The 15,877-nt window shown below is 37.7% G+C and overlaps 1 protein-coding gene and 1 pseudogene across 2 annotated transcripts in view; one reads left to right on the plus strand and one right to left on the minus strand.

Annotated features, from left to right (window-relative positions):
• Nucleotides 1–15,877, plus strand: part of SHQ1 (SHQ1, H/ACA ribonucleoprotein assembly factor) — a 107,324-nt gene that overhangs the window by 66,697 nt on the left and 24,750 nt on the right. The gene's annotated exons all lie outside the window — the stretch shown is intronic.
• Nucleotides 10,780–12,166, minus strand: LOC112618346 (annotated as a pseudogene).

Consider the following 15,877-nt stretch of genomic DNA (forward strand, 5'->3'; position numbering starts at 1 on the left):
TACCTTATCACCAGTAGTTCAGCAGTGCCCACTGGGGACTGTCGCTCTTCATTAGACTTCTCTTACAAGAAATGTGCCAGTAAATCACAGGATTACAAATGTTCCTACAGATTTAAGACTAAAATAACCTTTTATAAAGATATGAATGCTTCCTGTAATTAAGTGTATTGAAAAAACTAACAAAAGCATCATATATTTGAATGTTAAAGGTTTGTGGGATATTTTTGTTCATTTTAAAAAAAATTTGGAATTTGTATCCTTTTTTTTTGTTGTTGTTGTTTTTCAGGTAAACTTTATTTTAGAATAGTTTTAGATTTACAGAAAAATTGCAGAGATAGTACAGAGTTCCCATGTACCCCCACCTAGTTTTCCCTGTTAACCTCTTATATTGGAATTATATATTTGTCACAATTAATGAACCAATATTGATACGTTATTATTAACTAAAGTTTATTTAGATTTTCTTAGTTTTTACCTAATGTCCTTTTTCTATTCCATGAGACCACATTTTGTTTTGCTTTTACTAAAGAACTGAAAATTGAGTAGTGCTCCATTTCTTGGACATTTTGGTTATTCAGGAGCTTAAATGCTATGAAAGGTAGTGAAATATTATTGAGATACTCAGGTACCTGAGGAGCTTAATACATAGAAACATTCTAATCATCATGAATCCAGACTTGGAAAAAATAAATATTTGAGAATTTTTAGAAATAGAAACATAATTCATTTATCATTTTTACTTACACGTATACCATGGACATCATGATTATGATACATTGATAAAAATAGAGAAAGTTTAGGGCTGGCCGTGGTGGCTCATACCTATAATTGCAACACTTATAGGTGTGTTGGCTGAGGTGGGAGGATCAGTTGAGGACAGGAGTTGGAGACCAGCCTGGGCAACATGAAACCCTGTCTCAACAAAACTTAACTGGGCGTGATGGCATGTGCTTGAACCCAGGAGTTCAAGGCTGCAATGAGCCAAGATCATGCCACAGCACTCCCGCCTGAGTGACAGAGGGAGACCCCATGTCAAAAAAAAAAATACATAAATAAAAGGTTTATAAAAATAAATTGGGCAAGGCCTTTATATTTTCATCTTAATTTTCTTAAAGTGGAGGAGGTTAGAGGAGAAAATGTGGAGATATGTATGAACCATTTTCAGAGGTGAATAAGCATGGAAAATAGCCTACCTTTATTTAGGGAGTAGTATGTTTATCAGGCCCATTTTATAACTATAACTGAGTGGTTGTGTTAGATGTCTCTGTTCTTTCTTGTTTTAGTCCCTGATACTTGTCTCTAGATTGCTCAAGTCCTTGGTTTTGGCTCAGTGGAGCCATGGCTTTTTACAGAGTAAGCAAATTGCTATTTTCCTTCATCTCTTGGTTCTTGTGTATTTTTGTACCTCAAAACTCTTAGGAGGATTCTCTTTGGAAGGAGCCCCACAGGATCAAGTGAGTTAGGTGATTGATTTAGTCAGGTTTTTAAAACCAGTATTCTCTACTTCACGTAGAATTTTCACTATGCTTGAATTGTCTTAATATCTTATTCAGAGAAAAGGCTTACATTGATTAATGTGGCATATGTGTGGTTATCATACTTAGAAAGTGTTCTCTTTAAGTAGAGCTTTGTCAAGAGCATTCTTTCAGTGGAGTCACAAGAAAGCTTTTTAGAAAAACTGACAACTTCAAGTACAATTTCCTTTTTCTTCTGTCTATTATGATTGAAACCCAATCTTTGTTATAACATAATTATCTCAGCTGAAGCCAACAGGGAATTGCTGCCTTAATGTAAGGGGTGTGAAGTCCCCTAAATAAATAGAGGATTAATTACATTCCCAGCATGTTGCGAAGGTGATGAGATTGATTGTGATCATTTGACTTGTCCCATTTCCTGCTCTGACTACTTTCTTGAATAAATAGAAGCTGGGAACATAATAAACAGAGCTGCGGAACTCTGTATTGGTGGGCATGGAGTGTTGGAAAAGGACCTTCTTGAGGTATATTTCTGGATTTGAAGTGATTTATATGACATTTTACAGTTTTTTTCATTGATTATTCTTGTGCTGTTTCAATTTAAACAGCTTTCAAGGAAATTGTTTTTGCTTCAGAAAACATAGGTATTAGCAGAGTGTTGAGAGAAATTGACAAATTCTATTTTAACGGTTGGATATCAGCAAATTTCTGATCCAATTTTAGATATTTTCATTTAGTGTGGCATTATGGAAAGTTTAAACTAAAGGAAATATTAGCTGTTATATGTTTCTATTGTCCTTTTCACATAAGAGCTTCTTACTTCTGTTAAATTTAAAGTGATAAATTAGGACTTTCATGAAGTGGATCATGTTTTCTGTTTTGTGTTTGTCTTACTCTCTTTTCCTGGAGAGTTTTATAATATCCTGAAACTGTGATTTAGAGTATATATTTATTCTCCAAATTTTCTATTGCTGTGGCTTCCTGTGGAGGTCCACTTTTTCCAGGAAGTACGTAAAACAATCTTTTTGGGGTATAGGAAAACTGTAATAGACCTTCTATCTATCCTTATTTTTTGAGAATGAAATAAGCTTCATTAATATTTCATACATGGATTGATGGCAAAAACCATTTTTAGTGGCTACTTACCATACATTTTTTTTTTAGTGATGTGATATTTGACTAGAAGCTTAAAAGGCACACTGCTTCATGGAACAACCATTCTTATTTTCAAAGAGAGTCTTATACCTTTTTTCTCAAAGCCTAAGTTATGTCAGGGCAGGGATTGCCTCTGCTAGGAAATTAGTGTTGGGGTTCGGGGACTCTCGTCAGTCTCTGCCAATTAAAGACTCCTAATGATATGGTCTCTTCTTTCTGCTCTGTAATTTTATATAAATAATAAAATGGTGCACCAAAACTATGAGAAAAACTGCATTTGTAGTGTCAAATTGACTACCTGACTTAAATGCTAAGTTCGTATTTGAGAAAACTCAAACCAGCACTGATGAATTATCTAATTATTACGTTTATTTCATTTCATGTAGGGTATAAGGGCTTTCTTTTTTCTGAAATGCAAGCCCTTCTTGAAAATCTCACCTGAGGCTGTGCATGGTGTCTTACACCTGTAATCCCAGCACTTTGGGACACCAAGGTGAGCGGATCACCTGGGGTCGGGAGTTCAAGACCAGCCTGGCCAACATGACGAAACCCCATCTCTACTTATGAATACAAAAATGAGCTGAGCATGGTGGCACATGCCTGTAATCCCAGCTACTTGGGAGGCTGAGGCACGAGAATCGCTTGAACCCAGGAGTGGAGGTTGCAGTGAGCCGAGATTGCATCACTGCACTCTAGCCTGGGTGACAGAGTGAGACTGTCAAAAAAAAAAAGAGAAAAGAAAATTGCCTTGAGTGCAGACCACCATACTTTTTACTTTATTTACTTCTATATTCTGCCTCCACTAAAAATACGGGTGTGGTGGCGGGCACCTGTAATTCCAGTTACTCAGAAGGCTGAGGCAGGAGAATTGCTTGATTCTCTGAGTTGTACAGCACATCAAGTGATGGAATACACCTCTAATATCATGGCATGTTTGTCTTTTGGTTAGTTTGCCTGATTTTAGTCTCGTGATGGATGAAATACCACTTTACATCCCAGATTTGTAATTATGTGGTATACTTTAAATGACAGAGTGAAAGGCAAAAAGTAATGTCTCTTCTGATGATCATCTCTTCTCCTGACTCCTGCCACTTTGGGTGTGCACGTACGCTATAAACCCAGAGCACATACACACCCAGAGTTTTTCTTTGTGGCTGTCACTTTTGACACCTTATTAGAACCCAAAGACACTTTTTTTTAGCAAAGAATAAAACACCTTCTCACATATGGTATTAAGTACCTTTATGCCATTCCAAATAAGCTTGCCAACCAATTTAGATTTGTTTTCTATCCTTAGAATATCCTAATGCTTCAGAAAAATAAGGATTTAGTTCTTACTGGAAGAAATTGACTTCACTTTCAACTTGATATTTAAGATTACAGTTGTCAGCATTTGTCCCATCTGCTTGTTTTAAGGGACATAACAGTTAAAAGGACTTCACTTAATGCTGTATAAGTTAGTGATCTGAATAAAACTGTTGGCAAAGGATCTCCACTTTATATTAAATGCTGGATTAATCACACAGGTCAAGCTTTCAAAATTCTAGTTGTGAAGCTTATGTTCTGAATGTAGCAGCACTATATATCCTTACTTTCAGAAGCTGTATTGTGATCCATGGTTTCAGATGCATATTTCAAATCCGAAAATTTTACTTGGTAAGTAAGGTTTATCATACCTTTTTTAAAAAATTAAATATTTTTTAAATAGTAGAGGCAGGGTCTTGCTGTGTTGCTCAGGCTGGTCTCAAACTCCTGGCCTCGAGCAGTCCTCCTGCCTTGGCCTCCCAAAAGTTCTAGGATCATAGGCATGAGCCACCTCGCCTGGCCTGGTACGTTTTTATCAGAAAGATTCAGCCTTGCTCCAGGTTTGTGTGAAAACAGTTTTGCTTTTGTTTTTAAACCAGAGCCACATAGATCTTTCCATCTTCTGTATAGGTCAGTGTTACTTGTTTCTGTTAATCATACTATTTCAAAGTCCCCTGGCATTTTAAGATGGGCTGTCCTCTTGAGGCTTGGGCATGAGAGTTAAGCCAGATACTGACTTCATTTTCTATCTTTTGGGGTCTTGTTATCCTATGTGATGGTAATGGTGGTTGTTTAATTGTGACTGCTTTAGACTTGAGTATCTGTTCATCAGTCCATTCATTCAACAAATAGTTTATGAGTTCCTACTGTGTGCAGGCTTCTCTGCCAGGGGCCTGCCAATGGTAATCAAAAACTTGACTTGGCTTCTGCCCTTCTAGAATGTGTAGTCTGATGGGGAGAGAAGTATTAAATACTTGCATACACAAAAAGTAAAATTAAAACCTTGGAAAGTGGTGCAAAGGAAAAGTTTCATACTGCCATGAGAGATGGCTGACCTCGCCTCGTGAGGGAATTAGGAGGAGAAGGAGGATCCCCTGGGGAAATGTTTGGTTTGAGTACTGAAGTACAAGTAGGAGTTAACCTAAGAAAGGTGGTGGACTTCAGGAATATATAGTAGATCCATCATGTGCAAAGGGTCTGTGGCAGGAGGGAATTTTATATGTTTTCAAGAAATTGCAAGAAGATCAAGGTGGCTGGAACACAGAGAAAGGGTGTATATGTGGGGGCAGGGGATCAATAAAAGGCTGATAATTTAGCCAGAACCCAGACAGTATAGTGCCTTTTAAGTAATGTTAAGAATTTTTATCCTTTTTCTAAGAGTAGTGAGAAGCCAGTGGAGGATTTTCAGCATATGATGGGAGATCACTGGTGTTGTAGTGTAAAGAGCTTTTTAGGCCAGTTTCAAGACTATTAATAGTGTCCTTATGAGGCGTGAGTGTAGCCTGACTAGGGAGTTAAGATTTTAAGAACTCAAATGGATTTAGGGAATGAGGAAGAAGGCAACATGGAGGATGATGCCTGGGTTTGTAGCCTGCACAGCTGAATGAATGATAAAACCTAATTTTGGAAAAGGAATCTCAGCGTTTTGGCTTTTGTTAGAGGAATTCTTCTTTATACAGAACTTAAAATCTTTTGTGGTGATCTGTACTTTAATCATAATTCTGGATAGTGGCCAGTTTTCTTTATTTGCCTCTGGTATTGTTGCCTTTATTATTTAATGAACTACTGGGCTCAGTTATCTATGGAGGTTTGCCTTTTGTATGTCTTTTTTGAATGTTTGTAGGGTTATTTTCTTAAAATGTTTTCTTATGAAATATGCAATAATATTTGAAGCGTATACAAATTACACAAATTAAGCGTATACAATTACACAAATTAAAGAATAGTAACGAACTGAATATTCATGTAACTACCACTGATTTTTTTTTTTTTAAAGAGACAGGGTCTCTGTCTATCACCCAGGCTGGAGGACAGTGATGTGATCATAGGTCACTGCAGCCTCAAACTCCTGAGCTCAAGTGATCCTCCCATCTCAGCCTCCTGAGTAGTTAAGACTACAGGCATGCCCACCTAATTTTTTTATTTTTTGTAGAGATAGGGTTTTGCTCTGTTACTGCAGGCTGGTTGAACTCCTGGGCTCAAGTGATCCTCCCACTTCAACTTCTCCAAGTGCTGAAAGTGGAAGGATTATAGACGTGAGCCACCATGCCTGGCCTCCAATCTTAAGAAATAGAATATCACCAATTTCCTAGAGATTCCCTGTGGGACCAATCCCAATTGTATTTCCCACCTTAACTTCTGGTAACCACAACTCTAAATTTTGTGTCAGTCATTACTTTTCCATATAGTTTTACCATTCGTGCATATATCTCAAGTTTAGTTTTTAGCTGTGCTTGCTTTTGGACTTTATGTAATGGAATCATACTATATGGTTCTTCTATTACTTGTTCCTTTTGATTTTAAAAAGATTTATCCATGATGATGCATAGAGTTGTAGATTGTTCTTTTCTATCCTGCAGTGTACTATCCCGTTGTCTGAATATAGTGCTGTTTGTTTATCTGTTGTTCTGTGGAACCACTAATAAATGGTTTCCAGTTTGGGCTATTAAGAAAATGCTGCTGCAGATATCACTGTACATGTTTCATGGTGTACTTGTGCAACTTTTTGGTTAAGCCCTATACCTAGGAATGGAATTTCTGGGATTAGGGTACAGTGATATGTTAGCCTTTAATGGGCAGTGTCAAACTGTTTTCCAAAGTGGTTGTACCAATTTATTTCAACTTATACTTTAACCAGCAATGTATAAGAATATTCCTGATTCCACCTTCATGCCAACACTTATATGGTTCAAATTTTAAGATTTGACAATCTGAAGGGGTATGAAATAGTTTCTGTTATAATTTTAATTTGCATTTTCCTAATTACTAGTGAAGCTGAGCATCTTTTCATGTGTTTATGAGCCATTGGTGTTTCCTCTACTATGAAATGTCTGTCTGTTGTATCCCCTGTTTTTCAGTAGGACTTCCTTTCTTTTTGATTTATAGGATTCTTCTAGTATTCTGGATACTAGTCCTTTATTGGTTAAATATGTTGCAAATATTTTCTTACAGTTTATAGTTTATGTTTTAGTCTCCTTGTAGTATTTTCATAAACAGAAGTTTTTAATCTCAATGCTGTAGAATTTCTCAGTATGTTCCTTTATGGATGTGCTTTTGGTTCTCATTTAAGAAAGTTTTTATGATTTGAATGTTATAAAGATACTCTCCTGTAGTGTCTTCTAAAATTTTTATTCTTTTGCATTTTGCATTTAAGTCCTTAGTCCACCTGGAATAGATTTTTTATATGTTATGCAATAGGGGATCTAGTTTCATTTTTCCCATATGGATAACTGTATCCTGGCTTCATTTATTAAATAGTCTATCCTTTCCTCATACATCCTGCAGTGCTCACTCTCATAAATAAAGTTAACATGTATGTGTGGATCTGTTTCTAGGCTGTCTGTTCAGCCCCACTGATTTACTTGTCTATCATGTGCTAGTACCATACTTTCTTAATTACTGTAGCTTTATATCTTAGAATCAGCTTGTCAAGTTCCATGAAAAACATTTTGATTGGAATTGCTTTGAATCTGTTAATCAGTTTGGAGAGACTAAAACATTTTGTGACTCTTTCCAGTAATATGGTATGACTCTATTTAAGTTTTCTTTAATGTCTTTCAATAAAATTTTATAATTTTTTTCCATTAAAGGCTTACACATTTTTTGTTGGATTTATTGCTTGATAAAAATGATACCTTTTTTAAAAAAATTATTTATAAACTGCCTGTTTAAAGTACAGTCATGCATTGCTTAATGATAGGGATACATTCTGAGAAATGCATCATTAGGCAGTTTTATTATCTGAACATCATAGATTGCACTTACACAAACCTAGATGGCATAGTCTACTATACACGTAGGCTCTGTGGTGTAGCCTATTGCTCCTAGGCTACAAACCTGTACAGCATGTGACTGTCCTGATTACTGTAGACAGTTGTAACACAGTGGTATTTGTATATCTCAACATATCTAAATATGGAAAAGGTACAGTAAAATTAGAATATTATACTCTTATGGGACCACCATATGCAGTTCATCTTTGACCACAATGTTATTATGTGGCACATTAACATATATAAAAATGTAATTCACTTTTAAAAATTGATTTCATACCCAGCTACCTTGCCAGACTCTACTATTAACTCTTATTTATCATTTCTGTCCAGTTTTCTATATAGGCAGTAGTAATGCAAGTAATGACAGTTTGGTTTCTTCCTTTCCAGTCTTTATATTCTTCGTTTCTTTTTCTTTTTCATTTTATTGCACTGGTCTAGGCCCTCCAGTACAATCCCGAATAGATATGGTGGTAATATATTTATCTTGTTCTTTATCTTTAAGAAAATGCTTTCAACATTTTACCATTAAATATGATACTTGCTTTTGTAGATAGCCTTTATCAAGTTAAGAAAGATTCATGTTATTCTTAGTTTGCAAAGAGTTTTTTATTCTAAATAGTTTTGAATTTTATTGCATTTTTTCCCTCATCCTTGGGATGATCTTAAAAATTTTCTCCTTTAATTTGTTAATGTAATGAATGGCATGTGTAAAATTTCGAACAAGTTCAGCCTTGCATTTCTGGGATAAACCTGTCTTGATTATGATGTATTATTTAAACATGATGCCGGATTTGGCTTGCAAACTCTTTGGGTGCCTACAGTCAGGAGGAGGGTATGTATGGGAGGAGGGAAGATTGGCCTATAATTTCCCATTGTTGTACTGTCCTTTCCTGATAAAATGACTTAGTCAGAAGGGCATTGCCTTTTCTGTTCTCTGAAGCAGTGCATGTATTATTGAAATGATACATTCCTTGAATCTTCAGTAGCATTCACCAAAAAAAAACAAAACAAAACAAAAACGCCATTGTGTCTTTCTTTATGGGAAAATTCTTAACCATTTATTCAGATTTTCTAATTGTTATAGGACTTTTCTGGTTCTTTATTTCTCTGAATCAGTTTTCATAGGTTTTATTTTTCCAAAATTTTGTCCATTTCTTCTGAATTTTCAAAGTTTCTGGCATAGAGTTGTTTTTATTTGCTCTCATCTGTTTTCTCCACAGATCTGTAATTGTTGTCTTTTACATTCCTAATATTCGTGCTGTCTCTCTTTTTTTAAAAAATTATTTTTGTAAGGGGTATATTTGATTAGCTAATTTTTTTTTTCCCTTGAGACGGAGTCTCATTCTGGCGCCCAGGCTGGAGTGCAGTGGCATGATCTCTGCTCACTGCAACCTCTGCCTCCCGGGTTCAAGTGATTCTCCTGTCTCAGCCTCCCGAGTAGCTGGGATTACAGGCACCCACCACCACGCCCAGCTAATTTTTCTATTTTAAGTAGAGATGGGGTTTCACCATGTTGGTCAGGCTGGTCTCGAACTCCTTACTTCAGGTGATCCACCCACCTTGGTCTCCCGAAGTGCTGGGATTACAGGTGTGAGCCACCATGCCCGACCCATTTCACAGTCTTGATCCTCTTTCTGTTTGTCTTCTATTTATTACTTTTGCTTTTACCTGTATCGTTTTATTTCATCTACATCTTGGAAGTTTGTTAGATTCTGCACATAGATGTTAGTAACTTACTAACATTGACCCTTTCTTCATTTAAAACTAAATTTTCTTTCAAGTATCTGCTTTATTTTCCTCTCACAGGTTTGGAAATGTACTGAATTTTCATTACTGTTTCATTCCACGTATTTTCTCGTTTTACTCATGAAATTTTGGAAATGTTTCTCCTTTCCAAGCATATAGATTTTTATAGGAAAGTTTTTGTTATTGATTTCTAACTTAATTGCATTTCTGCTAGAGAATTATATCATTGTTTTGAAATTGGTTGAGATTAATTTTATGTCTAGAATGGTCTCAGTTTTCATTCACTTTTGGTTTTAGTCTTAAAAGTAATGTTGATTTTCGAATTGTTAGCTGCTGTGCTTCATGTCTGTCCATTGGATGAAAACTTGTTGGGCTGTTTATTTTTTGTGTCTTTACTGATATATTTTGTCTTTTTCATCTGTCTGTTTTGAATTGAAAGAGATGTGTGAAAATCTCTTATGTTGTCAGTCTTGTCAGTTTCTTCCTGTAGACCAATCAGTTTTTACTTTATATTTTGAGGCATGTTATTTGGTGTTATTAGTTAGTTTATAATTGTTTTATCTTCTTGGTTGGTTAAAATGTATCACTAATAATGCTTTTTGCCTTACCATCTATTCTGTCTGATAGTAACATGGCTATCCCAGCTTTCTTTTGATTAGTATTGGCCTGGAATATCTTCTTGTCCTTGGAGAATTTAATTTTTGTGAACATCTCTTCAATAAACCTTTGATGACTGGCTTCTAGTAAATTCAAACCTAACTACAAAAATCTTACATTTTGTATGTGTGAAAAATATGCTCTGAACATATGATGCAAAGCTGTGATGAATCAGTAATTTGGGAACCAGTTGTGACTTTAGATGTTTTTGGGTTTTTGGTCTTGTCGTTATGCAGGTGGACATGTTTGGGTTCTCTAAGTCATGTGTTTCTGTCTTTGATTCCCTACTCCACATTGACTCCATCAGCAAATCCTTTTAATTCTTCCTATTCAATCCCTTTCATATAAATCCCTCTTTTTGGTCTCACCACCTTTTTTTGAATTCAGGCCTCTATTTCCTCATCTCTTGCTACAGTGTCCTCCCTGTTGTCCTTGCCACCACAGTCTCACTCCACGTCTTGTTTCTTTCCTGTAGTAATGCCAGTCTGACAGTTCTGAAATGCCATTTTGGATATGGCTGTCTTCTTCGAAGTTTTTTTTTTTTTTTTTTTTAAGCTCTCTTTCTGAGGTCTTCCTGAATGCTCTGATCACTCCGATTTTGGTGATGGGGATTTCACTCATCTACCACTGCTACTGTGAGATAGGCTGGAGGATGTACTGTGTCGCCTTTTCCTTTCCTTCCTTGTTGGAGTATACTCATCTTTTTCCTTCTTGTCTTTGGAGCTAGATTCCAGTTTTTCCTTGTCTTTCTTGTCTCTTTCTCATTCTCCTTCTAACTCTTTCTCGTGTTTAAGATGTTTATCTCTGTAGTGTTCTACTTGCTCCTAAAAACTCTGGCCTGGTTTTTTAGGTCTTTTTCCAAAATTCCAATTCATCCTGAAACTTCATGACTTTGAGCTCAATTTCACAAAGTTTGGCTTGTTTTTCCTAGCTCATTTCCGAGTACTTAGAGAACTTGGACTCAGTCATTTCTTCTTTGATTGGATTAGAGTACAGATGATGTTCTTCAGATTCGGAACTCTGAGTATCCTCTTCATCGTCACTTTCTTCTTGATTTTGATTTTGTTTTTCTTCCGATTCTTCATGCTGGTCAAATAACTCCCATTTTGAAGTTGTAACAACCTGTGCTTCCAATTCAGATTCGTCCACAGCTTCCCATTTTGATGAGTCAACTTTAAATATGGGTTCCTTCTTCTTTGAGTCTTCAGTTGCATCCAAAGGCACTCCATCAAGATCATCATCAGGACTTTTTATAGGGATTCCATCAAGATCATCAATGGGAGTAGCATCAATAGGAATTCTATCTACATCTTCCAGAGGTGCACCATCAAGCTCTTCCTTGATAGAAGCACCATCAAGGTTATCTGGTACATCTTCTGTTTCCTTTTCTACAATAATATATACAAGCCCTAAGAAAATATTTTTTAGTTTAATTAAAAATGGTTCTGGATAATTTGCCCAATCTTCACATGCTCTGAAGCTTACATTGTGTCTGACTTATCATATAACTCTCTGAGGGTCCAGATGCATCCATATGTGCATTTGAAGATCCAAATGAATGAACATCTGACGATCTCGTCTTTGAACTGGTCTCCTCAGAAGTTCTTGATGGTTTGCCTACAGGACAAAAGCCTAAATGCCTGAGCTGAGCTGAATTCCAGACCCTCTGCATCTTTCTCCTCATTTTCTAAGCTTAATCCCTCATTCTTGCTGATCAGGCACCCCCCCCCCCGCCCCCGCCGCCGCACCCTACCCCGACAAGTAGATGTACTCACTATTTCCCAAATTTGCCATAAACTGCAGCTTTTTTTTTTCTGCTTTGGTACATTCCATTTTCTCTACCATATTTATTACATTTTGCTTTAAGCTTTCTCTAACGACCCCAACTAAGTCATCTCTGCATTGTAAGACTTGAAGTTAACACTGACATCACTCCTCTTGGTGATGACTATCTGTAATGCAGCCAGTCATGGAACTGAAAAGTCTTGCAAAATCTTCTCTTTTGTAAGCCTTTATTTTGTGGATTAATTCCCCCCTGCGCTGTCACTGCTGTGTGATTGCTTAGTCGATACCCACAAATTCACTTATAAATGAGGACCCTCCTACTCCGAAGCAGGCTAGAGGGCTTAAAAGTTGTCCTTTAAATCTGATTGAAATCTGCTTTCTTCACATTAATTTCAATTCTGGATCCATATAGAGTAAGTTCTCTTTTCAAACGTCTGCCTTCAGCTATCTGGAGGATTGATTACTATTGCATCCTTTCTCAGTCGTCCAGATCAACCTCTTCTGCCTTATTCTTATAGGTCCAAATTTCCAACTCTTTGTCCATCTTGGTCTCTTTTTGGGCACACTACTTTGTCACTGTCCCTCAACCCCTCCCTTTATTTATTGTTTTGGTCCAGACCCTTTTAAAGTATCCTCCAGTTTAAATATAATACTTCAGGTTTGACCAGAGAGAAGCTATTGCTTTTGGTTTTTGTGAATATTACTTTGTCAGTCATCTACTTATCATAGGAAACCTTAACTCACTATATTCTTAGTTTATGACTAGCTGAAACTCTTCATATTCGTCTTTAAGTATAATTCTTCTTCTGTGCTAGCTAGTTCACAATCTTTACATTTGTCCCAGTTTCACCTTGCTAGATTCGGCATATCCCATCCACCTGTTACAAACTTTTTGGAACTGGAATCTGTCACCTAGGTTATTTCTTGATCTTTTACACCTTTGTAACACTGTTTGTAAACTTGACTCCTGAAATCTAATGAGCAATCATTTTTTGGAGCAAGCACAAGGTTAGGCACTATGGAACTAAAGAAGAATTAGATACAGCTTCTGGCCTTAAGGAATTAGAATGAACATTCTGTGATTTCACCTAAGACAGTGAATAGAATGTTGAATGAGGAAGGCTGAGGTCGAACTTTGTACTCTTCCACTAGATACCTTCCTTCAGGTTGAAATCAGTCTCACCTCTACGGTCAAATGTCAGTGTAGACAACTATATAATCATACACCCATACTTTGTATTTTGCCCCTAAAGAGACCATAGGAGATTGTCATATGTTTTGTTAAAATCCAGACACAATCTTTGCACAGGATTCCCAGGTGCGGGCTAGTCCAAGGGATGGCATCAGTTTGTGAATCCATAGTAACTTCTGGGGATCACCTACTTCATCCCTTATCTGCCTATATCACATAGTTTGAGTTCATGGTCTATGGTTTCATCACTTTCCTTCTTTTCAAAAGTTAAGGAAGACACATTTGCCTCTTTCCTGTCTTCTGTGTGGATATTCGAGGCTAGGTATATTGTTCTGATTCCCTCTTCAGTTATTCTGTTATCAGTAGAACACCTTTGTCGTTAATATTCATCTATATCACAGTTTCCCCTTCTATAATAATAGATATGATCTTGTACTTTCTGGGCATTTTTCTTCTTTCCTTGTCATGATTAGTTTATTGAACAGACTGACAGCCCTTGGTGAAACTGGCAAAAGCAAGTTCCTTCCTGGAACTTCTGAGATGTAGTCTGGCTCAAACCAGGCCCTGATCATTCTGTCATCTTAAGCCATGGTCCACAAAGCCAAATCCTGTTTCTGATTTGGGAAGGCTGAGGTCAGAAAGCTGTCCCCTGCCATTAGAAATGTAGCGAGGCCATAGAGTATTATGGTTAAGAGTATGGGCTCTGGAGCCAGCTGGCAGCTTCAGATCTCAGCTCTGTCTGTATGGCCTTGAACAAGCCATTTAAACTCTCTGTGCTTCTGCTATCCATAAAATGGGGGAGAATTAGGAAAATTAGATGAGCTAACACATGCAATTTGTTTAGAACATGTTAACACAGAGTAAGTGGTCAATAATATTTGCTAAGAACAAAGCTCCATTGATGCAATGCTTGTTTAACAATAGCATTGGCTGAATCAGGCAATCAGTCCATAACAATAATAGCTAGCATTTATCAAGGGCTTACTGCATACCAGGCATTGTGCTAAGTGCTTTATAGAGATTATCTCATTTGATGATCTCACAAGCCCCGAATGAATTTGGGTTATGTCCTCATTTTCTTATCACCCCAGGTTATGAATAGGGAAACTGAGGCTCAGAGAGATTAAGTTAACTTAATCTCAGGCTGCGTGACTTCAGAGCCTGAGCTCTTAACCTCCTTGCTGTGGTCAGTCAGTCATTTGCTGACTTCCAGAACACGTGACCTCCTGATAAACACAGGACATTTTCTTGGTGAAGCAGCCAATGTGGAGCATTTAGTCTGGTTGTGGAGACAAGACAAGATACGCAGAGGGCAGAATTCGAGGACTGCTGAGCAAGCCCTGGCCCCGTTGCAAGAGACATAGTGATTCAAAGAAGGGGATCCCAGGGTGGTCTGCAAGCTTAGTGGAGTAAAAGTCTTGAACAGGGAACTAAAGATGGGTGGGATCTGACCAGGCACGGAAAGAAAGCGGGGAGATGTGCTAGGCGGGGACACAACTTGAGGCACATCCCAAAGTAAAAACAATTGTTCTGGGTCTGGAAGCAGTGATAAACCAGTCACATTGGTGAAGCAGCTACGTATTGAGATATATAGAATATATTAAGGAATTGGGGAGATGGAACTAAGTCTGTGGATGTAAAAGTTGCAAGCTAGCGGCCCTTGGGTCACTTCTGGCTCTCAGTGAGTTTTTAAAGACTTCAAATTGGTTGTCAACACTTAAAAATTGGAAGATTTTGTGTAAAAGTCTGAATTTACAGCTGCTCTTGAAATAACGGAAGTTCTGGCAGTTGCTGGGCCCACATCCCCACATGGTAACAATTGGCTAGAGCTGGGGCCAGCTGTCTCCATTATGTGGGACAAGTGCCCTCCATTCTGCCACAGACCCCCACCTGCCTGCTAGACTCCATCTGTTTGGCTTCTGGGGGCAGCAGTTTGTGGCCTTGGCCTAATGTGTAAGCTCTGTTACTGGATCAAAGGACCTGCACTTTTTTCCTGCCAAACTGCAGGTCCCATGCAAGCAGGAGCCATGTTTTTCTTGTGCAATGCTGTATAGCTGGGGCCTAGAAAAATGCCCAGCAAATGCTGGGCACTCAATAAATGTGGCACCTGGATGGCAGCAGTGACTGTATTATAGTGGAATCAATTTTGGAAGCTGCAGCGGGGTGCTAGAATGCTTAGGGGAAAACAGACTGGGGCACGCACCATTTGACCTGGTGGCTCATTTTGAACCCTGTTCTAAAGGCACACTGTGGATGACCATTAAGCAGCAAATAGGCTGCTTATAAAGCAGAGAACAATCTGTGTTTGTGTCGAAGAAAAAACTGCTGGCCATGCAGTGCTCTGTTTCCAGCTCCCCTCACTGACGTGGATGGCAGCCCTGTTGTTGTTTTCTTTGGACACGTACTAAACAATAGGAATAGAAAATGCATAAGTAAGGCTTATGGCACATACTTATTTGCCTCACTCAGCAGGACAACAACATGACAAAGATCACAGCCACAGCTCTGGGCTCTGTGTGTTTTAGCAAAAACCTGTAAAACCGAGTTGCTTTCGACTAGGGATATGA

Source organism: Theropithecus gelada, chromosome 2 (assembly GCF_003255815.1).
Source record: "Theropithecus gelada isolate Dixy chromosome 2, Tgel_1.0, whole genome shotgun sequence".
NCBI classification, from domain to species: Eukaryota; Metazoa; Chordata; class Mammalia; order Primates; family Cercopithecidae; genus Theropithecus; species Theropithecus gelada.